The sequence below is a fragment of the Gorilla gorilla genome, chromosome 5 (assembly GCF_029281585.2).
Source record: "Gorilla gorilla gorilla isolate KB3781 chromosome 5, NHGRI_mGorGor1-v2.1_pri, whole genome shotgun sequence".
Taxonomy (NCBI): domain Eukaryota; kingdom Metazoa; phylum Chordata; class Mammalia; order Primates; family Hominidae; genus Gorilla; species Gorilla gorilla.
Window position 1 is genome coordinate 173,522,811 of NC_073229.2, and position 22,547 is coordinate 173,545,357.

Below are 22,547 nucleotides of genomic sequence, written 5' to 3' on the forward strand. Positions count from 1 at the left end.
AATGTTTATGGTTGGTGTAAGATGAAAATTGGTTCCTTCAAGTGCTTTTATTCTCTTTTCTCCTCTTTCCCTTTTACCCATAAATAGGAACTTATTATCATACTTAGCTCCTGTTTTCTTTTATAGATGATATTTATGCACAGGATAGATTATCCAAAAATTAGAGTGAAAGAGGGCAGTGAACGATAATGTATTGCAAAATAATAATGAGGTATGAATTATAAAATGCACAAAAGGTGGTTATATAATATGTTTTGATGAAGTATAACCATTCCGTCTTAGATTTATTGCACTTTTCTTGATCCTTAGAAAATGTAGTACCTACCACAAAACCACAGTACATAAATTGCCAAGTGTGGCCGACTTGCACATTCCTTTTAGAAGAACTTATAACTGGTAGGCCTATTAACCATCAGAAATTGTCAGCATTCATGGCCTTGAGGCAGTGCATTAAATGATAAAATGGGAAATTTTCTCTTTAAGAGGAAGTAGTGTGGATTATTATGCTACTTTATTTATTAATGTTTATTGTTATTCTTTAGAAAGTAAATTATTGTAGGCTTATAAAATTAAGAAATCTAGTTTTTAGTAACATTTGCTCCCTTTAAATTTTAAATCACTCTAAATCTGAACATAATAGCTAACTTAAAATAAGTAGCATTTGGATTACATTATTTTTGCAGATAACTGATTATCTGTGTGAAACGATTTAGTATTATAAATGTTTTGTGATAAAGTTTATGGTAAAGATTGATTATAGTTACCTCATTTTTATCTTAAATGGAGTTTAAGTAAAGTTTGCTTTGCCTTGATAGAATTGTAACATCATGCTCCAAGAAATATAATTCCAATAATTTACTATAAAAAGTAAATTTTAAAACTTTATGTTAAATTAACATTTATAAATTCTTTTAAAGTTAATTAAATCTGAAGTGCACCAAGTATTACCTAACTGGTATATATGATATGATATGATACTTGTATAATATGTCAATAATGTAAAAGGTATTTAAATAGTGTATGTACTTAGGTAATATGATTCTTATTTTATGTTTAATTTTGAAATGTTCATTGAGGTCAAAAGGTTTTAAAATTTGCTTTAATTTAAAAAATTATAGCATCATCCAGCTATTCTGACTGCATTATCAACACTTCTTTCTGTGGTAAAGGTACTATTTAAGAGTAATTCATGGCAGTGTGATAATGTCAGCCAATTCACAGAAGAGAGAAATTGTAATTAGTAATAAGAATCTGGGCCAGGCACAGTGGCTCACACCTGTAATCCCAGCACTTTGGGAGGCCAAGGTGGGAGGATCACTTGAGTCCAGGAGTTCAAGACCAACCTTGGCAATATAGGGAGATCCTACCAAAAAAATACAATAATTAGCCAGTTGTGGGGTTGCGCACCAGTAGTCCCTGCTACTCAGGAAGCTGAGGAGGGAAGATCCTTTGAGCCCAGGAGATTGAGGCTGCAATGAGCCATGATTGTGCCATTGCACTCCAACCTGGGTGACAGAACAAGCCCCTGTCTCAGAAAGAGAGAGAAGGAAAGAGTAGGAGAAAGAAGGAAAGAAAGAAAGAAAAAAAAAACTGTTAGCATCATATTGACAACTAAATAGATAGGTCGAAACATTCTGCCGTCCCATTTGGCATCCTGGAGAAGTTAATGTTAATAGTCAGTTGTTGAGCCAGAGGCATGTTCCTAAATATCACCATGCTATGCAAAGTCACACAAAAAAACACACAGGGCTTATGGGGAAAAAAAGGAATTATGGCTGTAACACTTGGAAACATCACCTGTGAACATTAAAAAAAAAAAGATAAGGCCGGGCGCAGTGGCTCATGCTTGTAATCCCAGCACTTTGGAAGGACGAGGCAGGTGGATCACCTGAGGTCAGGAGTTCGAGACCAGCCTAGCCAACATGATGAAACCCCGTCTCTACTAAAAATACAAAAAAATTAGCCGGGGATGGTGGCAGGCACCTGTAATCCCAGCTTACTCAGGAGGCTAAGGCAGGAGAATTGCTTCAATCCGGGAGGCGGAGGTTGCAGTGAGCCGAGATTGCACCATTGCACTCCAGCCTGGGCAACAAGAGCAAAACTCCATCTCAAAAAATTAAAAAAAAAATCTTAAAGATAATTTTATTCATGTTAAATAAATTAAGAAATATGTAAATACTACAATGAATATTGTACTTTTTCCTCAATGAGACCTAAAGTTTGCTTATGGAAGGGAGCACAGGAAGAATTGCAGCTTGTGAGTTATTGTAAAGTAGTCAAGGCTGGGCGCCATGTCTCATGCCTGTAATCCCAGTGCTTTGGGAGACCGAGGCGGGTTGATCATGAGGCCAGGAGATTGAGATGATCCTGGCTAACACAGTGAAACCCCATCTCTACTAAAAATACAAAAACTTAGCCAGGCACGGTGGCACGCGCCTGTAATCCTAGCTACTTGGGAGGCTGAGGCAGGAGAATCGCTTGAACCCAGGAGGCGGAGGTTGCAGTGAGCCGAGATCACTCCACTGCACTCCAGCCTGGGCAACAGAGTGACACTCCATCTCAAAAAAAAAAAAAAAAAAAAAGGTAGTCAAGAAAGAGTTTTTTGAAATCAGTAATGTGACTGGGTGTGATTAATGACATGCAGATCTGTTAAGCTGAGATAGCTGGTAAGTGTTTCAGGTGTGTTCCTGTTTACTTTTTGTATATTCATATGCTGCTTGTTTTAGCTCAATACAGCTTTCTGTGTTCACCTAGTGTTTCTTACAAATGAAATTACAGCAAAATTCACTTAATGTTCAAATTGTTCTCTCATATCAATCGTGATGGAACATATTTACATTTTCAAAACAGATATAGCAGCACTGACATATCTGAGGTTAAGGGAAACGCTTGAGTTTGGGGAGATAGGTAACCACTTTTTAGAGTAGTCTTTAAAAGCTGTATGTATTCTGATGTTTATTTAGAGACTTATGGCAACAAATATTTACTGAGCATCCACTTGACATACACTAAGTAGTTAGGATACGCCAGTGAAAAATAGTCTCTCTGCTTGGGAACTAACATACATGCATGCATTCATTCATTCATTCAGAGATGGAGTCTCACTCTGTCGCCCAGGCAAGAGTGCAATGGCGCAATCTCAGCTCACTGCAACCTCTGCCTCCTGGGTTCAAGCGGTTCTCTTGCCTCAGCCTCCCGAGTAGCTGGGATTACAGGCACCTGCCACCACGCCTGGCTAATTTTTGTATTTTTAGTAGAGACAGGGTTTCACCATGTTGGCTAGGCTGGTCTCAAACCCCTGACCTCAGGTGACCCACCCGCCTCAGCCTCCCAAAGTGCTAGGATTACAGACGTAAGCCACTGCGCCCGGCTGGAACTAATATTTCTCACGTGAAGAATTTTCTTTGCGACCAGGGCTTGTTTTTAAGAGGTAAATAGGATTGACTGGGAGAAGAGGAAGTCTAACAAGGAGACGACTGGGCAACAAGGCATTTTTCAGATCTCTTAAATTATACTTTTATGAGATAACTTCCTAGAATTCTGTCCAATTCAGGATTTTATGATTTACAGAAAAAATTATTACCTCTAATGGTTACTTTGGAAACTGGAATTTGCTTTTAGCGTATGTTGAAATGGAAAAATCTTCTCTTACATTCTTGTACACAAGCTAAGGAAGAATCCTAGAGCGGTTGAGAAGTGAACTTTATGTATTTCTTCCTACTACTGTTTGATATTCGGCATGAACCGTATTTTATGTTTTGTTTTGTTTTGTTTTGTTTTGTTTTAAGATCTCGGTCACCCAGGCTGGAGTGCAGTGGCACAATCATAGCTCACTACATCCTTGAACTCCTGGGCTCAGTGGATCCTCCTCCTTTAGCCTCCTGAGTAGCTGGGACTACAGGCATGTGCCACCATGCCCAGCTTACTTTGTTAACATAATTAAATTTGTTCCAGCAAAACTCATAATTATGTAAGAACAGTGCAAAGATAAAATGATGTATATATATAGTTTGACATATATTAAAACCTTATTAGCATTAGCGTATCTCAAGGTCTTCTCGGATAAAGACCACTATACCTTGAAACCTTCATTCATCTTCTCAGCTTCTCCTGTAACTACCCCCATCCTGAGTACCTTCTTCATAATCCCCTTCTTTCCTCTTTGTCCCTCCTTTCTTCCTCCTGCAAGACAGGTGACACGATCCCCAGAATCTGTCTTACTTCTTTTATACTTTAAGTTCCTATGCTTCAATACTTTCCCACTTCTTCCTCAGCCCAGAGAGATCCCTTTAAACACCTATTACAACACAGTTTATGCCACTTATCTAGCACTTTGCACAACCTAGTACTGTTGAGTTTGTCATGTAGCTTTGTCAGATTTCCCCAACTGCAAGTTTTTTGTCCCGTATGCATTGAAAAAGAAGGCCTTAAAGGCTCAATCCACTCCTACAATATTCTGCAATCAGGGTAATATGCAGCCCTGTAAGGTTTTGTTCCTTTGCACTTTGTGGAAGTTCATGATATTTAGAATAAATAATTACTACTACTACCAGTTTGTACTTTTTGCTGTAGGCAGGACAGATATAATGCAATTGGCTTTAATTATGTTGTCACTAATCCTTGAAGCTCTTTGAGTTGTTTTCTCCATTTTACGAAGAATGAAATGATAGTATTGATATTTTATTTACATGTGTACTTACTGTGTGCTCTTTTTATTATCTTACATGGATTACTCATTTAATTCTCCTAACAATCCTGTGAAGTAGCTACTTTATCATCACCATTTTATAGATGAGGAAACTGAGGCACAGAGAAATTAAATGATTTGCCCAAGAAGTTACTGCAAGTAAGTAGCATATTAAACTTCATAAACGAACCCATGGAATCCTAGAATTTATACTTAGCGAGCTATCACTGTGTATCAAATACTGTTTTATATACATTATATCATAATTGTCTCATCTAGTTAGATAAGACAGTGTGCACTTATGGAACTGAGGTTGAAATATTTAGCAACATTAGGTTATCTCTGTTTTAAACTATTAACATGTTCTTTCACCAGAAAATTTTAGAAGCATGCATGGCTAAGGTAGAATACTGGTTCTTTTAGTTCTACTCTTAAGAAACTACTCTTCAGGAAAGTTTATGCCTGTCTCAGAGTAACATTTTATTTATTCGTTGGTTCCTTTTCTTTGTTAAGATTTTAATAGTAAAGGCCAATACTTTGTCAAGTTTAAATTATGTAAATTGAGTAGTTTATGTGAGATACATTACTAGTTATTCCTTTTATTTTTAAAAGTTAGATCTCTGGGAATTTAGCTTTGCTCCACCATTTACTTTGTATGGCACCTTCTTGATAGTAAAAGATTTTTCAGAAATTTACCTGCCCAAAAACAGCTTTTATTTTATAATAAGCTTCATTTTTAGCTGACCTATGGTGATCCATATGTGTTTATTGTACAACTACATTTTCCTACACTCTTAAATATATAGTAGCTGCAGAATCTGTTTGTGTATACTTAATAGAGGTAATTTTTTCTTCCCCTAGTTATTTCTTTCCCATTGAATCAAGTTACATACAAGTTTCTAACCATTCCTGTTATAGGCTTGTTGGTGATTGACTTCATTTTAATAATCTTTTCATTTCATTGCCTTTCACCCAGTTTTTTAAACTCATGAAATTTCACACCCCTTTCCATCTCTATTTTCCTTCCTTAAATCAATACTTTACTATAAGCACCTCTTATATGTGATCCTTTGACCATAGTCATCTTGGTTTTTGATTAGTCCCTTCCCTGCCTTTCATTTACTGTGTTATCAACTAGAGGTCTTGTAGGAACTGGAGTAAACTTTACTTGAAGAAACATTCAGATAAGCAGTTGTCTTGAGAGGGCTCATCACAGTGGATTCAAAGATGAATCCGTGAACATACTTGGGCTTTATACTTAGGGACTTTGATTCAGTAGGTCCAGGATGAAGCCCAGTGATTTTGTTTCAGGTGGTCCACAGACCAAACTAAAAAATGCTGGTTTAGGAAACACACGCTTTTCTTGATGAGGAAAGTTGCCGTTTTTGTACCATATCTTAAATCTTAAGGAGCTTTTAAGGTTTTGGCACCTTTTTTCCCTCCTGCTTACACACTCAACTTTGTTTGCTCTAAGATTTACCTGTTTTGAACATCATCAGCCTTGTAAAATGGAATTACTGATTCCATGGTTCTCTACCTTGACTTCCCATCACAGTTACTGGTGGAGTATCTTGTTTTTACTTTGAGTAACAGAGATGCGTGTGTAGGCCCTACATCCAGAAATTCTAAAACTCATTATCAGGTTTGAGTTACCTCCCCAACTTTGGACTCTGCGTTTCAAAGCTCTAGGTGCTGCTGCTGCTGCTGGATTGCTTTTGCTGCTGCTGATGCTTTCTCCACCTTACTCCTTCCCCTTACTTCTCTCTTTTACTAGGTAACACAGGAATATAATACAGAATTCAACAAGCACAAAAAGGTGTACAGTGAAGAGAAAGTTTCTTAAGTCTTCCTCCCCAGCCCTTATTCTCCCAGATTCCCTCTTCTTCCTCAGATAATCATTGTTATCAGTTTCTTCCCCAAGTGATTTAGATGTGCATCCAGAATGGAGAAACACTAACTTAGTGCTAGCAAGCAGGATATTACATAGGCATTAGGAAAAAATCAAGTGGGGAACGACCCCTTTAAGTCTTTGTAAAATAAAGATAAAATCTGAAGGCTAACCTTCATATTGTTGCCTTGACACTGTGAATATAAAGTCGTATTCTGAGGAAATAATTTAAATATGGAAATGGTCCACATACAAAAAACTTTTTGCGTAGCTTTCTAGAGAAAAATTAGAAACAACTTAGTTATTTGTTTACAAGACTGGCTAAATAGTAATATATTGACCTGATGGACTGTTATGCAGTCATTTAAAACAATGCTTATCTTCTAACTTTTCTTCAGGTGTATATTTTATTTCTCTATATATAGAGAGTGAGAGATTAAATATATATATTTATATATTTGTGTGTGTATACATATGTAAAGAAACATACATACACATGTATGTTTTTTAACCCACTAAAACTTTGGAGTCCAAATTACATTTATGCATAAAAGTTAAATCCTGCTTCTCTATTTGCTTGCTTCTCAGTGTTGACAGATGTCTAGATAAAATTTAACTAAATTTCTCTACAATGTCCTTTACTGGATATTGGTTTCTTTATAACATTCATCAAAACCTCAATTATGTGCATCTAATTGGTCCCAGCTTCTGCTATCCAAAGTGGAATCGTGCCCTTTGAACACAAACACCTGCTTACCTTAATTAGTACATCAGTATGCCTTCTTATGTTACCACATCAGTTTATTTGATCCTGAAATCGAAAGAGAAGTAGGTAAACAAGCACTCTACAGAGCCTCATTTTGGATTGTGCAAATCTCAAAACTTTTGATTAAATAAATACTTAATATGTTAGAAAGGTAGATCGTGTCACAAAATCATGTCATAAAATGTAATCTCAATTTTAGAACTTCAGATAGTCTTGGACTACATAACACTTTGAAGCATCTTCATTTCCCCAAGTCTAAATTGTAAGATGAAATATAATACACATTATTTTCACTTTTTATTGAATATTTTTTATTACAGAAACAATATATTAAATAAAATAGGTTTTTAAATTTTATTTGTGTGTTTTTTATTAGATCAAGAAGGTGTATAATGAAGAGTAAATCTCCCTTAATTGCATTCCCTAGAGGCAGCCAGTGTTACCAGTTCTTGTGTATCCTTCCAAAGATATTCTGTGCACGTAAAAGCGTGTGTGTTCTTGTATGTAAGATAATACAGAACACTGTTCTGCACTTAGTGGTGGTAGTTTTTTAACTGAGTATTGTATCTTGGGGATTATTCCATATTAGCATCTCATTCTTTTTAATGGCTGTATAGTACGTTATACTTTTGTGAATGACCATAGTTTACACATCACTATTAACAGATACTTAGGTAGTTTTTGGTTGTTTATCATTAGAAACATGCTTTGGCAAATATATATAGTTTTCTGTGTGACTGTATCTGCAAACAGATTCATAAAAATAGAATTGTGAAGTCAAAAAATAAATGCAGTTTTAATTTTGATACAGATTGCCAAATTGACATCTATAGAGACTGCACTCTGAGGTGAGGATTCCCCTCACCAAGTGATGTGTTAACAGACATTTGGATGTTAATTAAAGATCATTATTTTTTAATAAATTAAAGCTCCCATGATGCGCCGCCCCATACTTTTTTGTTTGGTCTCCAATTTAAAATTTTCCCCAGTGAAAATTATTTACATGATAATGTCTTTCTGTTTTTGCCAAATATTACATGACTACTTCCTTGCATTTTCTGAGGTTTTAATAAGTTTTAATGTCTGCATAATAGTCAAGTATTAATAAATTACAGTTTGAAAAGCTGCTTTCCAAAAGTTAAGCTGTTTGGTTCTTTTTTGGTTTTTACTGTTAGAAAACTATTTTAAACTTAGGGCAGGTGTGGTGGCTAACACCTGTAATCCCAGCACTTTGGGAGGCCAAGGTGGGTGGGTCACCTGAGATCAGGAGTTCGAGACCAGCCTGGCCAACGTGGAGAAACCCCCATCTCTACTAAAAATGCAAAAATTAGCCGGGCGTGGTGGCAGGGACATGTAATCCCAGCTTCACAGGAGGCTCAGACAGGAGAATCGCTTGAACCCAGGAAGTGGAGGTTGCAGTGAGTCGAGATCACACCATTGCACTCCATCCTGGGTGACAAGAGCGAAACTCCATCTCAAAAAAAAAAAAAACTATGTTAAACTTACATTGAATTACTTCCTTAGCATAAATTCCTAAGAGAGAAAGGTACTGCTGTCTTTTGATTACCTTACTTACGTGACACTGTTTACCTGTGTGCTTCCTACCTCAAGATGCTTATGGATAAATAGGATCATGCCCAACTAAATTTGAGAAATATTGCATCTGCTGCCGCTACCCAAAGATTAACAGTGCATATTAAAGTCCAGAAATAAAGAAACCTCCTTAACTTTAAGTAACAGCATTTTTCAAATGTATTGCCACAAAAAAAAAAAAAAACTTATTTTTCCATGTAACACTTAACGAATGCTATTGAAAGGCTCTTTGAGAAGTGATAAATGACAAAGTGATATATTGGGCTTTCAAATAGATTTCTTAAAATTTGAATTATTGAATCTGTTCTGATACCTCCTAATTTAATCATATTTCCTAATGTCCTAGAGAATTCCAAATGCTTATTTCCTTCTAACTAAAGGTAATGGTAGTTCTACTTTAGCACATAGAAATGTAGGAGACTGCCATTCAACAGGTATTTGTAGAAAACTTAGTATGGCCTTATTAAAGGCAAGATTTCACAGTGGTTCTGTGACTAAAATTGGGGGTTAACTGAAAGTGAGACTCAACTTCATTTTATACACGTAGATGTGGATTGTCAAAATGTGCAACCATTAAACAAGGTTACAGAAATAAGATGATAATCTTAGTTTATTCAGGCTGCTGTAACAAAATACCATAAACTAGGTAGCTTATAAACAACAGAAATTTATTTCTTGTAGTTCTGGAGGCTACAAAGTCCAAGATCAAGGCACCAGCAGACTGAATGTCTGGTGAGTTCCCACTCTGTGGTTCGTACATGGCACCTTTTAGCTATGTCCTTGCATGGTGGAAGGGGCAGCTCAGCTCCCTCGGGCCTCTTTTATAAGGCCACTAATCCCATTCATGTAGGTTCCACGCTCAAACCTGATCACCTCCCAATACTGTCATCTTGGGGGATAGGATGTCACATACGAATTTTGAGGGGACCTGACCATTCACACCATAGCAGGTGAGGATGGATCTAAAGCATAAAAATCTTTCCAGCCTTCATCTGTATATCTTGACATCAGATGTTGAGTATTCACTCTTGTAGTGTGGAATTTAGGATTTTGTTTTTGTTTGGTTTGAAATGAATTCCAGCATTAAAATCTCTTATATGATTAATTTGCTACAAACAGACTTTCACCTATCCATAGAATTTTTTTACAGTAATTTATAAAAATGCACCTGTCATTTCAAAAGAGCATATCGTATTTTTTACAGATACCTTGACTATTCAATTATTTCATTCACCAGCATTATGACATTTGTAACAGTCTAGTGGCTGAAAACTGAAATAACCACGTCTTTATTATTTACTTTTAATTTATTTTTACTTTTTAAAAGTAGTGTGTTTTCAGCGTAAAACATTTTAGCCGGGTGCAGTGGCTCACGCCTGTAATCCCAGCACTTTGGGAGGCTGAGGCAGGCAGATCACGAGGTCAGGAGTTCGAGAGCAGCCTGGCCAATATGGTGAAACCCCATCTCTACTAAAAATACAAAAACTAATCGGGCGTGGTGGTACGCACCTGTAGTCCCAACTGCTCAGGAGGCTGAGGCAGGAGAATCACTTGAACCCGGGAGGCGGAGGTTGCAGTGAGCCAAGATTGTGCCACTACACTCCAGCCTGGGCAATAGAGGGAGACTCCGTCTCAAGGAAAAAAAAAAAAAACACACACACACACATTTTAGCCTTGATGGACATAAAGTAATAGTAAAGACTCTTTATCAATATGTAAATGGATTACATTATACATTGTTTAATTTAGTCATATGCTTCTGTCCCCTTGAACGGTGTTAATGAACATCTGTCCATGTCAGTACATTTAGATGAACTTAATACTTTACAACATTTAACTTGTTTCTGAATTTGTCATGTTATAAATTATACTGTAATAAACATCTTTTCATATGTATCTTTTTTTTTTCTTTTTTTTTTGAGACAGAGTCTCGCTCTGTCACCCAGGCTGGAGTGCAATGGTGCGATCTTGGCTCACTGCAACCTCCATCTCCCGGGTTCAAGCGATTCTCCTGTCTCAGCCTCCCAACTAGCTAGGATTACAGGCATCCACCCCTACGCCCGGCTGATTTTTTGTATTTTTAGTAGAGACGAGGTTTCACCACGTTGGCCAGGCTGGTTTCGAACTCCTGACCTCAAGTGATCCACCTGCCTTGGCCTCCCAAAGTGCTAGGATTACAGGCGTGAGCCACCATGCCCGGCCTTTTCATGTATATCTTTACATGATTGTCTGTTTTCTCAAGTAAGTTCCTAGAAGTGAAATTGCTGAGTCATAGGGTCTGCAAATTACATTAGATCTGAGTTACGTTCTCTCAGAAATGTGTGTATATAAGTTGAGTATCCCTTATTAGAAATGCTTGGGACCAAAAGTGTTTCGGATTTTGGATTTTTTCAGATTTGGGGATATTTGTGTATATATATAATATCTTCAGGATGGGACCCACGTCTAAACACGATATTGATTTATATTTCATATCCACCTTAATACGCATAGCCTGAAGGTAATTTTATACAGTATTTTACATTATTCTGCACATGAAGCAAGTTTGTCTTAAGTACTTATGTGAAATTTTCCACTCATGTTCGCATCCTGTTGAACTCAAAAAGTTTCCAGTTTTGGAGTATTTCATATCTTCAGATTAGGGATGCTCAACTTGTATTATTCTGTCTTCCGGCATCTACTGCAACTAATTAGAAGTTCATCAATCTAGTTATTCCTTTGTAGATTATGGCTCTTTTCTCTCTGATTGTTTTAAAGATAAAATCTTTGTCTTTGGTACTCTGCAGTTTCACTACAATACATCTAGGTGCAGATTTCTTTTTATTTTTCTCTTCAGAACTCTCTGTGTGTGTGTGTGTGTGTGTGTGTGTGTGTGTGTGTGTGTTTTCAGTATATTATAAAGAAACATTGTCAGTGTCTCAACCATTATCTCTTTGAATTTTGCCTTTCACTTATTCTTTCACATCTTTCTACAAGTCCTCTATTAGATGCAGTACGTATTTTCATTCTGTTTCTCATTTTCTCTTCCATATATTCCATTGCTTTATAAGCTCTGCTGCTTTCTGGTTGCTATTCTCTTATCTGTCTTCCAGTTCACCTTTCTCTGTGGTCTCAAGTACCTTCTGCTGTTTAACCTATTCATTGATTGTTACATTTTATGGTGATATATTTTCTAGAAGTCTTAATTGATTCTTTTTTAAATTTTGCCTTTTCACTTTATATCTTATTCTTATGATTTCCTTTTATCTCCACAGTCATTTTAAATATTTTTATTTTATGGCTTCTTTCAGGTTCTGTTCTCTTACATTCTTAGATATTAATCATCTAATTAATGTTCCTGATCTTTACTCATGGTGGATTATTTCTTTGTGCTTTTGAATTTTATTTAACATGAGCTCATTTTCAGCATGATGTTATTTGTTTTTCATTTTTTACCTGTAGAAATCCTTTGCTTCCTGGGTTAAAGAAACAGGATTCCATAGCAGTTTTACTTTTGTTTCTGCCAGGAATCCTATGGTATCACCAGCCTCAGACCAATTTTTTTGTTAATTTCTATTTTAAGTTTCTTTTCTACACCTGTAGTGTAAATTTGGATTCCACACCTGTGCATGGTGCAGGCTCGTGTCTTTAATTTTGTAAGGGAGATGTTTCCTTCCCACTCATGGCTCTAGTGAATTTCAGTTCTTGTGGCTTCTATGTGGCAATGGATAGAGGTTTAGCTGCTTTTTTCTAGTAAGGAAGGACCTTCCAGAATCTAGGCTTTATGCAACTATTTCATTTAAATAAAATGTCTTTCTGGTGTGGTCCTATAATGTGTGTTCTTTCCACATAGTATTAAAACCCCAGCTCCAGTATGTCTAGTTCTGATAACTGTATCTCTCTCCTTCCAAACTCTTCTCCCCCACATATCACCACAGTATTTTAACTTATTATAGTGGCTTTTAATTCTGTCTTTGTTTCTGGCACCAGGGAATTTTTTTCTTGCAAGCTCTGCTGTTAAAAAACAAAGTCAATCATTTTTTCATTATTTCTGGTTTTTCATAACAGAAGAGGTTCTGAACTAGCTCAGTACACTATCATTCTGGAACTGAAGCCAAGTTTTTTTCTCCGAAAAGTAAGACTTAAATTTTCCTAAATGTGCTTTTGGTATCTATTGAGATAATAGTATAAGTAGTCTCCATTAACTATTAATGTAATGGAAGTACATTAATAAGTTTAGTTTAAAGTGAGATACCAGTAATAAATCCAGCTCTATAGTTTGTATACTCTGTTTCCTAATCTTTTATTCAAAATTTTTGTGCCAGTTTTTTTAAAGTAAACGCTCTTGGTATATAGGTATTTTGTTTGCTTTATTTGCATGTTAGATTTTTACATCAGAAAATGATAGCTTTTCTGAATTTTTTTTTATGTTAGCCTGTGTTAGTTTGTTCTTGCATTGCTATAAAGAAATACCCAAGACTGGGTAATTTAGAAAGAATAAGGGTTTAATTGGCTCCTAGTTCTGCAGGCTGTACAGGAAGTATGTTGCCAAGCATCTGCTCGCCTTTTGGTGAGGCTTCAGGAAGCTTACAATCATGGCTGAAGGCACAGGGGAAGCCAGTGTGTCACATGGCAAGAGCAGAAGCAAGGGAGGAGGAAGTTTTAAACAGCCAGATCTCATGACAACTCAATCATGAGAACAGTGCCAAGGCAGGTGGCACTAAACCATTCATAAGAAATCCACCCTCGTGGTCCAGTCGCCTCCCACCAGGTCCCATCTCCAACACTGGGGATCATAATTCAACATGAGATTTAGAGAAGACAGCATCCAAACTATATTATTCCGCCCCTGCCTCTCAAAATCTCATGTTCTTCTCACATTTCAAAATATAATCATTCCTTCCTGATAGTCCTCCAAAAGTTTCAGCTCATTTCAGCGTCGCTCAAAAGTCCAAAGTATCATCCGAGATAAGCCAAGTCCCCTTTACCTATGAGTCTGTAAAATCAAAACAAGTTATTCACTTTCAAGATACAATGGGGGTACAGGCATGGGGTAAACATTCCCATTCCAAAAGGGAGAAATTGGCCAAAAGAAAGGGGCTACAGGCTTCATACAGGATTAAAACCCAGTAGGGCAGTCATTAAATCTTAAAGCTCCAAAATAATCTCCTTTGACTCCATGTCCCGCATCCAGGCCTTTGAGCAGCCCTGCCTGTGTCTGCAGGGTTCAGCCACGGCAGGTGTTCTCATGGGTTGGAGTTGAGTGTCTGCAGCTTTTTCTAGCACAAGGTGTAAGCTGCTGGTGGACCTAACATTCTAGGGTCTGGAGGACGGGGGTCCCTTTCCCCAGCCCCACTAGGCAGTGCCCCCATGGAGACTCTGTGGGGCCTCCAACTCCACGTTTTCCCTCCCTACAGCCCTAGTAGAGGTTTTTTTGTGAGGGTTCTGCCCCTGCAGCAGGCTTCTGCCTGGCCACCCAGACTTTCTCATACATCCTCTAAAATCTAGGTGGAGGCTGCCAAGCCTCCTTCACTCTTGCACTGTGCACACCTGTAGGCTTAACACCATAGACACTGCCAAGGTTTAAGGTGGCATACATTCTCCAAAGCAGCAGCAGCCCGAGTTGTTCTTGGGGCCGTTTGAGCCATAGTGGAGCGGCCTGGATTCAGGAAGCAGTGTCCTGAGCCTGGCCACGTGAACCATTATTTCCTCCTGGTTTCTGAGCCTGTGATGGGAGGGGCTGCTGCAAAGATCTCTGAAATGTCTTCGAGGCCTTTTTCCCATTGTCTTGGCTGTTCGCACTTGGCTCCTTTTTAGTTGGGCCAATCTCTGGCAAGTGGTTAGTCCACAGCCTGCTTGAATTCCTCTCCCGAAAAAGCCTTTTCTTTCTCTGCCACATGGCCAGACTGCATGTTTTCCAAACTTTTATAGTTCTACTTCCCCTTTAAATATAACTTCCAACATTAAGTCATTTCTTTGCTCCAACATCTGAGTATAGGTTGTTAGAAACATCCAGTCCACATCAGAAATTTCTTCTGTCAGATGCCCTAAATCATCACTCTTAAGTTGAAACTTCCACAGATCCCTAGGGCATGAACACAATACAGCCAAGCTCTTTGCTAAGGCATAACAAGGCTGACTTTGCTCTGGTTCCTATAAGTTCTTCATTTCCATCTTAGTTTTTATCACCTTGGCCTTCCCTGTCCATATCACTATCAAGATTTTGATTATAACCATTTAACCAACCAGTCTCTAAGAATTTTCAGATATTCCCTCATCTTCCTGTCTTCCTGAGTCCTGCAAACTCTTCTAACCTCTGCCTGTTACCCAGTTCCCAAGTTGCTTCCACATTTTCAGGTATCTTTATAGTAGTGCCCCATTCCCAGTATCAGTTTTCTATGTTAGACCATTCTTGCATTGCTGTAAAGACATACCCAAGATTAGGTAATTCAGAAAGAAAAGAGGTTTAATCGGCTCACGGTTCTGCAGGCTGTACAGGAAGTATGGTGCTAGGCATCTGCTTCACTTCTGGCGGGACCTCAGGAAGCTTACAGCTATGGCAGAAGGCAAAGGGGGAACCTGGATATCACATAGAGCAGGTGCAAGAGACAGGAGGTGCCACACACTTTTGAACAGCCATATCTCACAAGAACTCACTATCGTGAGGACAGCGCTAAGGGGATGGCACTAAACCACTTATGAGAAATCCGTCTCCATGATTCATTCACCATCAGGCCCCACCTCCAACACTGGGGATCACAGTTCAGAATGAGATTTAGAGGAGATAATACTCTAACTATATTATAACCTTTTAAAGTAAATTGAAAACTGAAATTTGTCTGGACTTTGGAACAATTTAAATTACACAAAAATTACCTTTTTTTGGAAAGTTTTAGAAAACTATCCCATCTGGCTTGGTGTACTGGGGAGGGGAAACTAGTCAAGAGCAGTTAACTTCAATCTTTTGACAGACTTTGCCATATTTTTATAGTCATTGTTTTGAGGTGTTGTTTTGTTTTTAATATCAAGGCAGCTTGTTTTCTAGAAAATAATTCATCTAATCTAAATCTATAACTTAAGTACAATAGTAATGTTTCTCCCTTGTCCCCTCCCTCCCATTTCCCCTAGTGTTAGAATTGCAAGAGCTTTGTTATTTTATCAGACTTGGTTGAATACCAGCTTTGGTCACAAATGATTAATATTCTACAGTTTTTTAAATTAAAATTATACTTTTCTTCCGTAAATACCACTACAGGAAGGGACCTTGGAGATTTAGTCCATCCCTCATTATTGACTGAGTATCTAAGCTAACAGTATTTATAGGGGGGAAATGTAATATAAACATTGAATATTGATTAAATAAAAATTGTAAAATAAGTAACTGGGCAGAGGAGTATATCAGTGGAGAAGTATGGTGTGTATATATATATATATGGGGTAGGCACTGAGTTCTAAAGCTAAATCTTTATTTTCTCATAAATGGCACTAAACCATTTACGAGAAATTCGCCCCCATGATTCATTCACCACCAAGCCTCACCTCCAACAATAGGTAGGAATGTGGAGAAACAGCTCAGTCTTGACCATGGTTACCTCTACAGAGTAGGAATCAAAGGTGTAGAGGCATGAGGCAGGGAAGGTTTCCCTAATGAGCTTCATAGCACTTGCTGGCTTTTTAAACTGTTTACATGTTTTCTTTCTTAAACATTTTTAAAGTTTCATTACAGGATAATGCCACAGTAAAATATTTTCTGAACAAAAAATTCATTAAGATGTTTGAAAATCCATCTTTAAACATGCTCTTCAGTTTTTTTGAGGATAGAATGTTGACCATTGTGAAAAAATTAATAATTACTATATAATGTTTTATCCATAATATAACTAATGATATATTTAAATTATGTGGTAGGATTTTCTCATTCACACTCAGGTTTTAATTAACGCCAGTACCACAGATGCCCCTCACATTTTTCTCTGCAGGTCAGATCTGTCCTTTGAGCGCTAGACCCATATATCACAACTCCCTGTATGATATCTCTATTTGGATGTTTTACAGGTACCCTAGATTCCACAGGTTCAGAAACAAACCTGTAATCCTTCTCTTTGTTTGTACTCTTTGATTTTTCCCATTGTTTCCTAATTCAGAGATGAGACCACTATCCAGTTGAGCAAATCAGAAATCAACTTTGACACCTCCTTCGCTTTTGCCCCAATTTCTAATCCATCACCAAATTTCTATACATTTTTACTTCCTAAATATCCCTTAAGGTCTTCCACTTCTCTCTACCTAGTCTCCATTGCTATCCACAGTACAGGCTATTACCATTTCCTGGCTGAACTACAGCAGTGGTTTTCTGACTGGTCTTCTCATATATTCTTTTACCCTTTTTCCATACAATAGCCGTTTTTTATACACACATGATTTCTTGATCATGTCACCTGTCCTACCTCTGAGCTTTAAATCCTTCAGTGGCTTCCCATTGTTCTTAAGATAAAATCCCCAAATGTTAATGGCCTATAAGGCACTTCTTGATTTGGTCCCTACCTATTTTGCTTGATCTTTGCTCTCTACAGTTTTTTCTAATGTACCATGCTCCCATGCTCTGCTTTGGAATGATGTGAAAGAGAAAAACAGTGGCTGTGATAGCCACAAGCAAGATGGCAGGCAGCAGACCGAGTGCAGAAGAGGTAGACAGAAGATAAAATAATGAGCAAGTTAAAATAGTTATCTAAATTATAAACGTGTATTTATGTGCCTTTAACCTAGCAATTTCTGTGATCTGCAGGGCAAGGACATTGACTCTGATACTTGTACTATCTCCAGCATGGTATCTCCTGCATACTAGGCACTCATTCAATGTATGGTTGGTAGATAAATAGATGATGATAGTCCCAGTTTTAAATACTCTTATCTAGTTGCCTCATAAATCCCCAGATTTTCATAAGACCTATATATCCAGTTGCATTCTTTGTTTCTGTTTGTTTTTTAATCTGGAGACGTGGTCTCGTGTTAAACAGTTAGCTTTTGTATACTCTTATAGTCCTAGAAACATCCACTATGATAAACTGCACTGAATATGAAGCATAACTTGCAGTCTGAGTGAGCCATTAACCAGTGCCTAGTACTCTTCACTGTAATAGTTACTAAGAAATCAAAAATTGTTTACATAATCTTTAAGAAAGGAAAGAATATGGCACATTTTATAAACCGTTCCAATATGTCTACTTATGTTTTGTAGTGCTGTATATACTCTGCTACTATTTAGAAGGAATTAACCCTCGTAGATCATTTTAGCTGATGGAAGTTTAGATGCCAGAACTTTATACCTATTGCTGCAAACATTTCATAAAGTATGATTTCTTTATTCTTTTTCTCCGGAGAGGGTTTATTTTGCATCTTAACCTAGGAAATGTGTCTCTGTTTATTATGAGAAATAATTTTACAGAGTAAGTTTATAAGATATTTCTTGGTTTTTGTTTTGAAATTAAGTAAATACGAATTGTTTCAGTAATGTGTTTGGGTTGTCCTTACAAATGACTTACTGCTCCACAAAGGCTACATTTTCAAATAGTTATATTGCTTTCACTCTTAAAGTTTACTTTTGCTGGATGTAGTATGTGGGTTGATTGACAGTTTGGTTTTTTCCTCTTTCAGCACTTATATTATGTCATTTCACTGTCTTCTGATGCCTCCATTGTTTCTGATGAGAAGTCATCATTTAAATTATTGTCATTCTGTTTCTTTGGCTGTTTTCAAGATTTTCTTTTTGGTTTTCAGGAGTTTGACTATCTTGTGCCTATGTGTAGTCTTTGTTTTTTTCTATTCGGGATTTGCTGATATTTTAAATCTGTAAATTTATATATTTTACTAACAAAATTTTTAGCCATAATTTCTTCAAATATTTTTTTCTACCTCATTCTTTCTCCCCTTTCCTTCTGAATCTCCAATTACAAGTATGTTATGATACCTTGCCACAGGTCCCTAAGGTTCTGTTTCTCTCCTCCCCCTCGCCCACAGTCACTTTTCTATTCATCCTTCAGATTGGATAATTTCTATTGCTTTGTCTTCAAGTTCACTGACTCTGTCATTTCCCATCCACGGTTAAGTCTACCCAGTGAATTTTTTTCGGGTATTTTATTTTTTAGTTCTTAAATTTTTATTTGCTTTATATATGTATAATTTCCATTTCTTTGCTGAGAGTTCCAAGCATATTTGCATTTAAATCCTTCAGCATAGTTAAAATAGCTGCTTTAAAATACTTATGTGCTAATTCTAGCAGCTGGCTCATCTTGGGCTTTGTGTCCATTGGTTGCCTTTTCTCTTGAGTATGGGTCAGTTTTTTTCTGTTTATGTGTAACAATTTTGGATTTTATTTAGAACATTATGAATGCCATGTAGAGACTCTGGATTCTGTATTCCTCCAGTGAGTATTGATGTTTGGTTTGTTATCTGTTTCAAGCCAGATAACTTGACTACACTTAAAGTATAAGCTCTGAAATCGCAGTTCAGTTATTTTAACCTTAGCCTTGCTGCTTGAATGGAATCTGTTGCACATATGTATAGTTTGGAGATCAAAGATAAATACAGAGTTTATACACAGAATTTAGGGCTTCCTCTCTGTGGTTCTCTCCTTCCTGTGATTTACTCACTAAGCTTTCAGCTGTTGTGATCATGCCATTGTCTGTCCTTTGGTTCATCAAGCAAGTAAGACTGCAGGTTTTTTATCTTGAGTTTTAGCTACCCAAACTAACTGGGACCTGCTCTCTGAGTAAAAGTCATTAAAAAATGGAAAGTTACCCTTGCTGTTTCCTTCTTCCAAGTGCTGACCCCTTTTTCTTCCCTCCACCAATTTGTTTCTTCCTCCTTCAGGTAGTTTTTTATGCATTTCTACTGTTTATAGTTGTTATTCATGAAGGATTTGGTCTGGTAGGCGTTACTCAGCCATCACAGGAAGTAGAACCCATAAAATAAAATTGTACAATTGAAGAATGTTATCATTTGTGTAGGTGATAGTCTTTATTAGAAAAGCAGGCAAGTATGGTGAGAGATTTCAGTGTATGTTTTAATAATGAAATACGTTGAAATTTGTTTTCATGGTTCATCCTCCTTTAAATAATAAAAATGTCTCAATCAGACTATTTGCCTCTCCCTCAAATTGTGTATAAATTATTTTTTTTTCAAATCTAGATCATTTGAAATATGTTTTGGAAGCCTTATAGAAGGAAACTATAAAGAAACCTTATAATAAAATATTCATTTTATTCAACAAATGTGTTGCATCTTCTGTGAGCCAGGAATGATCCAGATCCTGGAGATAGAACAGTGAACTTCAGAGTTCTTGATCCCGTGGGGCTAATGTTTTGGGGATGGAGAGATAATAAAATATATCTCAGGTATTGACACATGTTATGAAATAAAAGCAGTATGAGGGTGCAGTGGTGGGAGATGGGGAAGAGTTATGGCATTATTTAGATAGAGGGATTGGTCAGGGAAACTGTCTCTGAAGAAGTGACATTTGATCAACATTTTTAATGACATAAGAGAAGGGAACCATGCAGTTGGATCTAAGGGAAAACTGTTCCAGTAGTAAAGGAGCAGCAAATCCGATAGCCCTAAGGGAAGACAAGAGTGACTTCTTTGAGAAATCACCAGACTGCCATTTTGAATTGAGGGAACAAGGAGAGGGTAGAAGATGAAGTTAGAGGGGTGGTAGATAGCCAGGGGCTTTGTTACGTTGCATTTTGAACAGGGAAAGTGATGACTCTGATTTACTTTTCACAAAGATCACGCTGGCTCAGTAAAGAAAATACTGGGGACAGGGGAAGAAGTGGTATGTTGGCAAAAAGAAGGAAGGTGGGGAGACCTATTGAGGCCTTTGCAGTAGTAGTCTAGATGAATTATGATGGTGGCTTGGACAAGAGCAGTAACAAGTGGGAAAAATTGGTTAGATTAAGAATACTTTTTGTATATAAGCCAAGAAGTCTTGATGGTAGATTAGATGTGGGATGAGAGACCAACTGGATGAATGGTGGTACCATTTACTGACATGGAAAAGACTGGGAAAGGATTGATTTGGATGGGGGAGGATTAAGAGTTTGATTTTGGACATACTGAGCTTGAAATAAGTTGATACACAAAAGGCGATGTCAGTTAGCCAGTTGGATATGTTAGTCTCAAGGAAGAGATTGGAGTTGGAGATAATAATTTGCCAAGCACCAGTATATAGATATTATTTAAAGCAATATATTTGAATGAAATTACCTTGAAGATGAGTGTAGATATAGTTGAAAGGAAACCATAGATCTGAACTCTACCAGCCACCAACATTCAGATGTCCAGAAAAGGAAAAGGATCCAGCAAAGTAAACTGAGAAGAATCTGCCAGTAAGTAGAAGGAAAGCCAGAAGAGTATAAACCTCAGAAGCCACATGAAGAAATTGTTTAAAGAATGAGGGAGTAGTGGTTGAATGGGTCCTGAGCTGCAGAGAGATCTAGTAAGTTGAAGACTGAGAACTCACCATTGGGTTTCATAAACTGAAAGTGTATAGTGGCTTTGATAAGTGTAGTTTCAGTGGAGAAAAACTATGAAAGCCTGAGTGGGGTAGGTTAAAAGAGATTAGAAGGGAGGGAGGAAGTGAAGACACTTACGTATAAACAACCCTTTCCAGGAGTTTTAGCCCAAAATTGGGGGAAGAGGGAGAAATGAGCTGATAGAGAGGAGTCAAGGAAGGCTTCCTTAAAATGAGCAGTTCTATAGCATGATTGTCGCCACTTAAATTATTTTAAATGTCCTTTACTAATTTCTAGTACTTTCTGTCCTGCAACCCATTTATAGAAACACTACTTTTGAATGCGAAAATTTGTGTGTGTGTGTGTGTGTGTGTGTGTGTGTGTGTGTGTACACAGAAATACTTTGGGAAAATCTACAATGCAAATAACTTGATGTTGGCAGTGATTTTATCCATGAGATGTAACTAAGCTAAAGCCACATAGATAAAATAATTAAGTACAATTTAATCAAGTGATGATAAAAAACTAAAAGGCTTATTACTATATAAGTGAGCACTTATTTTATTGAGCACTGAGGAGTTCTATAAATCTACTCAAAACTATTTTAAGTATCTACTCTTATGCTGAAGACTGTTTATAAAATGCTAGATATACAATAAAAGATACCCAATTTCTACATTCATGAATATAGAGACCTGTATTTTTAGGCTTATGTTAACGAGGTTAAAAAGAGAAATACCACAAATAAGAAATTAGTTTTAAAGAGATTGTCTTCTTATGAAATTTGTCCTAATGAAAGATATTTTCAAATAGCATGATTTTAAATGTCTTAATATTTTATTTAGGTTAATGTACTTATCTCCTATTTATATCCCCAAAAGATTTTTCAACATTAAACATGGTTTACCTTAGAAACAATAGGAATAAAAATAAGGTGGGTAGTTTTCAACTTCGACCACACGTTAGAATCACCTTGGGATCTTTTAAAACTCCATATGCCCAGGCTGCTCACTCCTCAGCCAATTAAATCAAACCCCTTGGGAAATATTAGTACTTTAAAAATACTGATTTAATAGAAGCAGAGGGAATAAAATGCTACTAAGCTCCTGAGAATGAATTGATTGT

General features: G+C 37.0%; 1 protein-coding gene across 6 annotated transcripts in view; it reads left to right on the forward strand.

The window, feature by feature from the left end:
* TAB2 (TGF-beta activated kinase 1 (MAP3K7) binding protein 2) overlaps positions 1-22,547 on the forward strand; it is a 93,298-nt gene that overhangs the window by 29,109 nt on the left and 41,642 nt on the right. For 2 of the 6 annotated variants that reach the window (XM_055390811.2, XM_063707941.1), the window contains one exon: positions 4,764-4,846. The exons of 3 other annotated variants lie outside the window; for them this stretch is intronic. The gene's annotated coding sequence lies outside the window, so the exon portion shown is untranslated. The remainder of the gene's footprint in view (positions 1-4,763; positions 4,847-22,547) is intronic. One more of the 6 variants, XM_055390813.2, reaches the window with a different exon arrangement.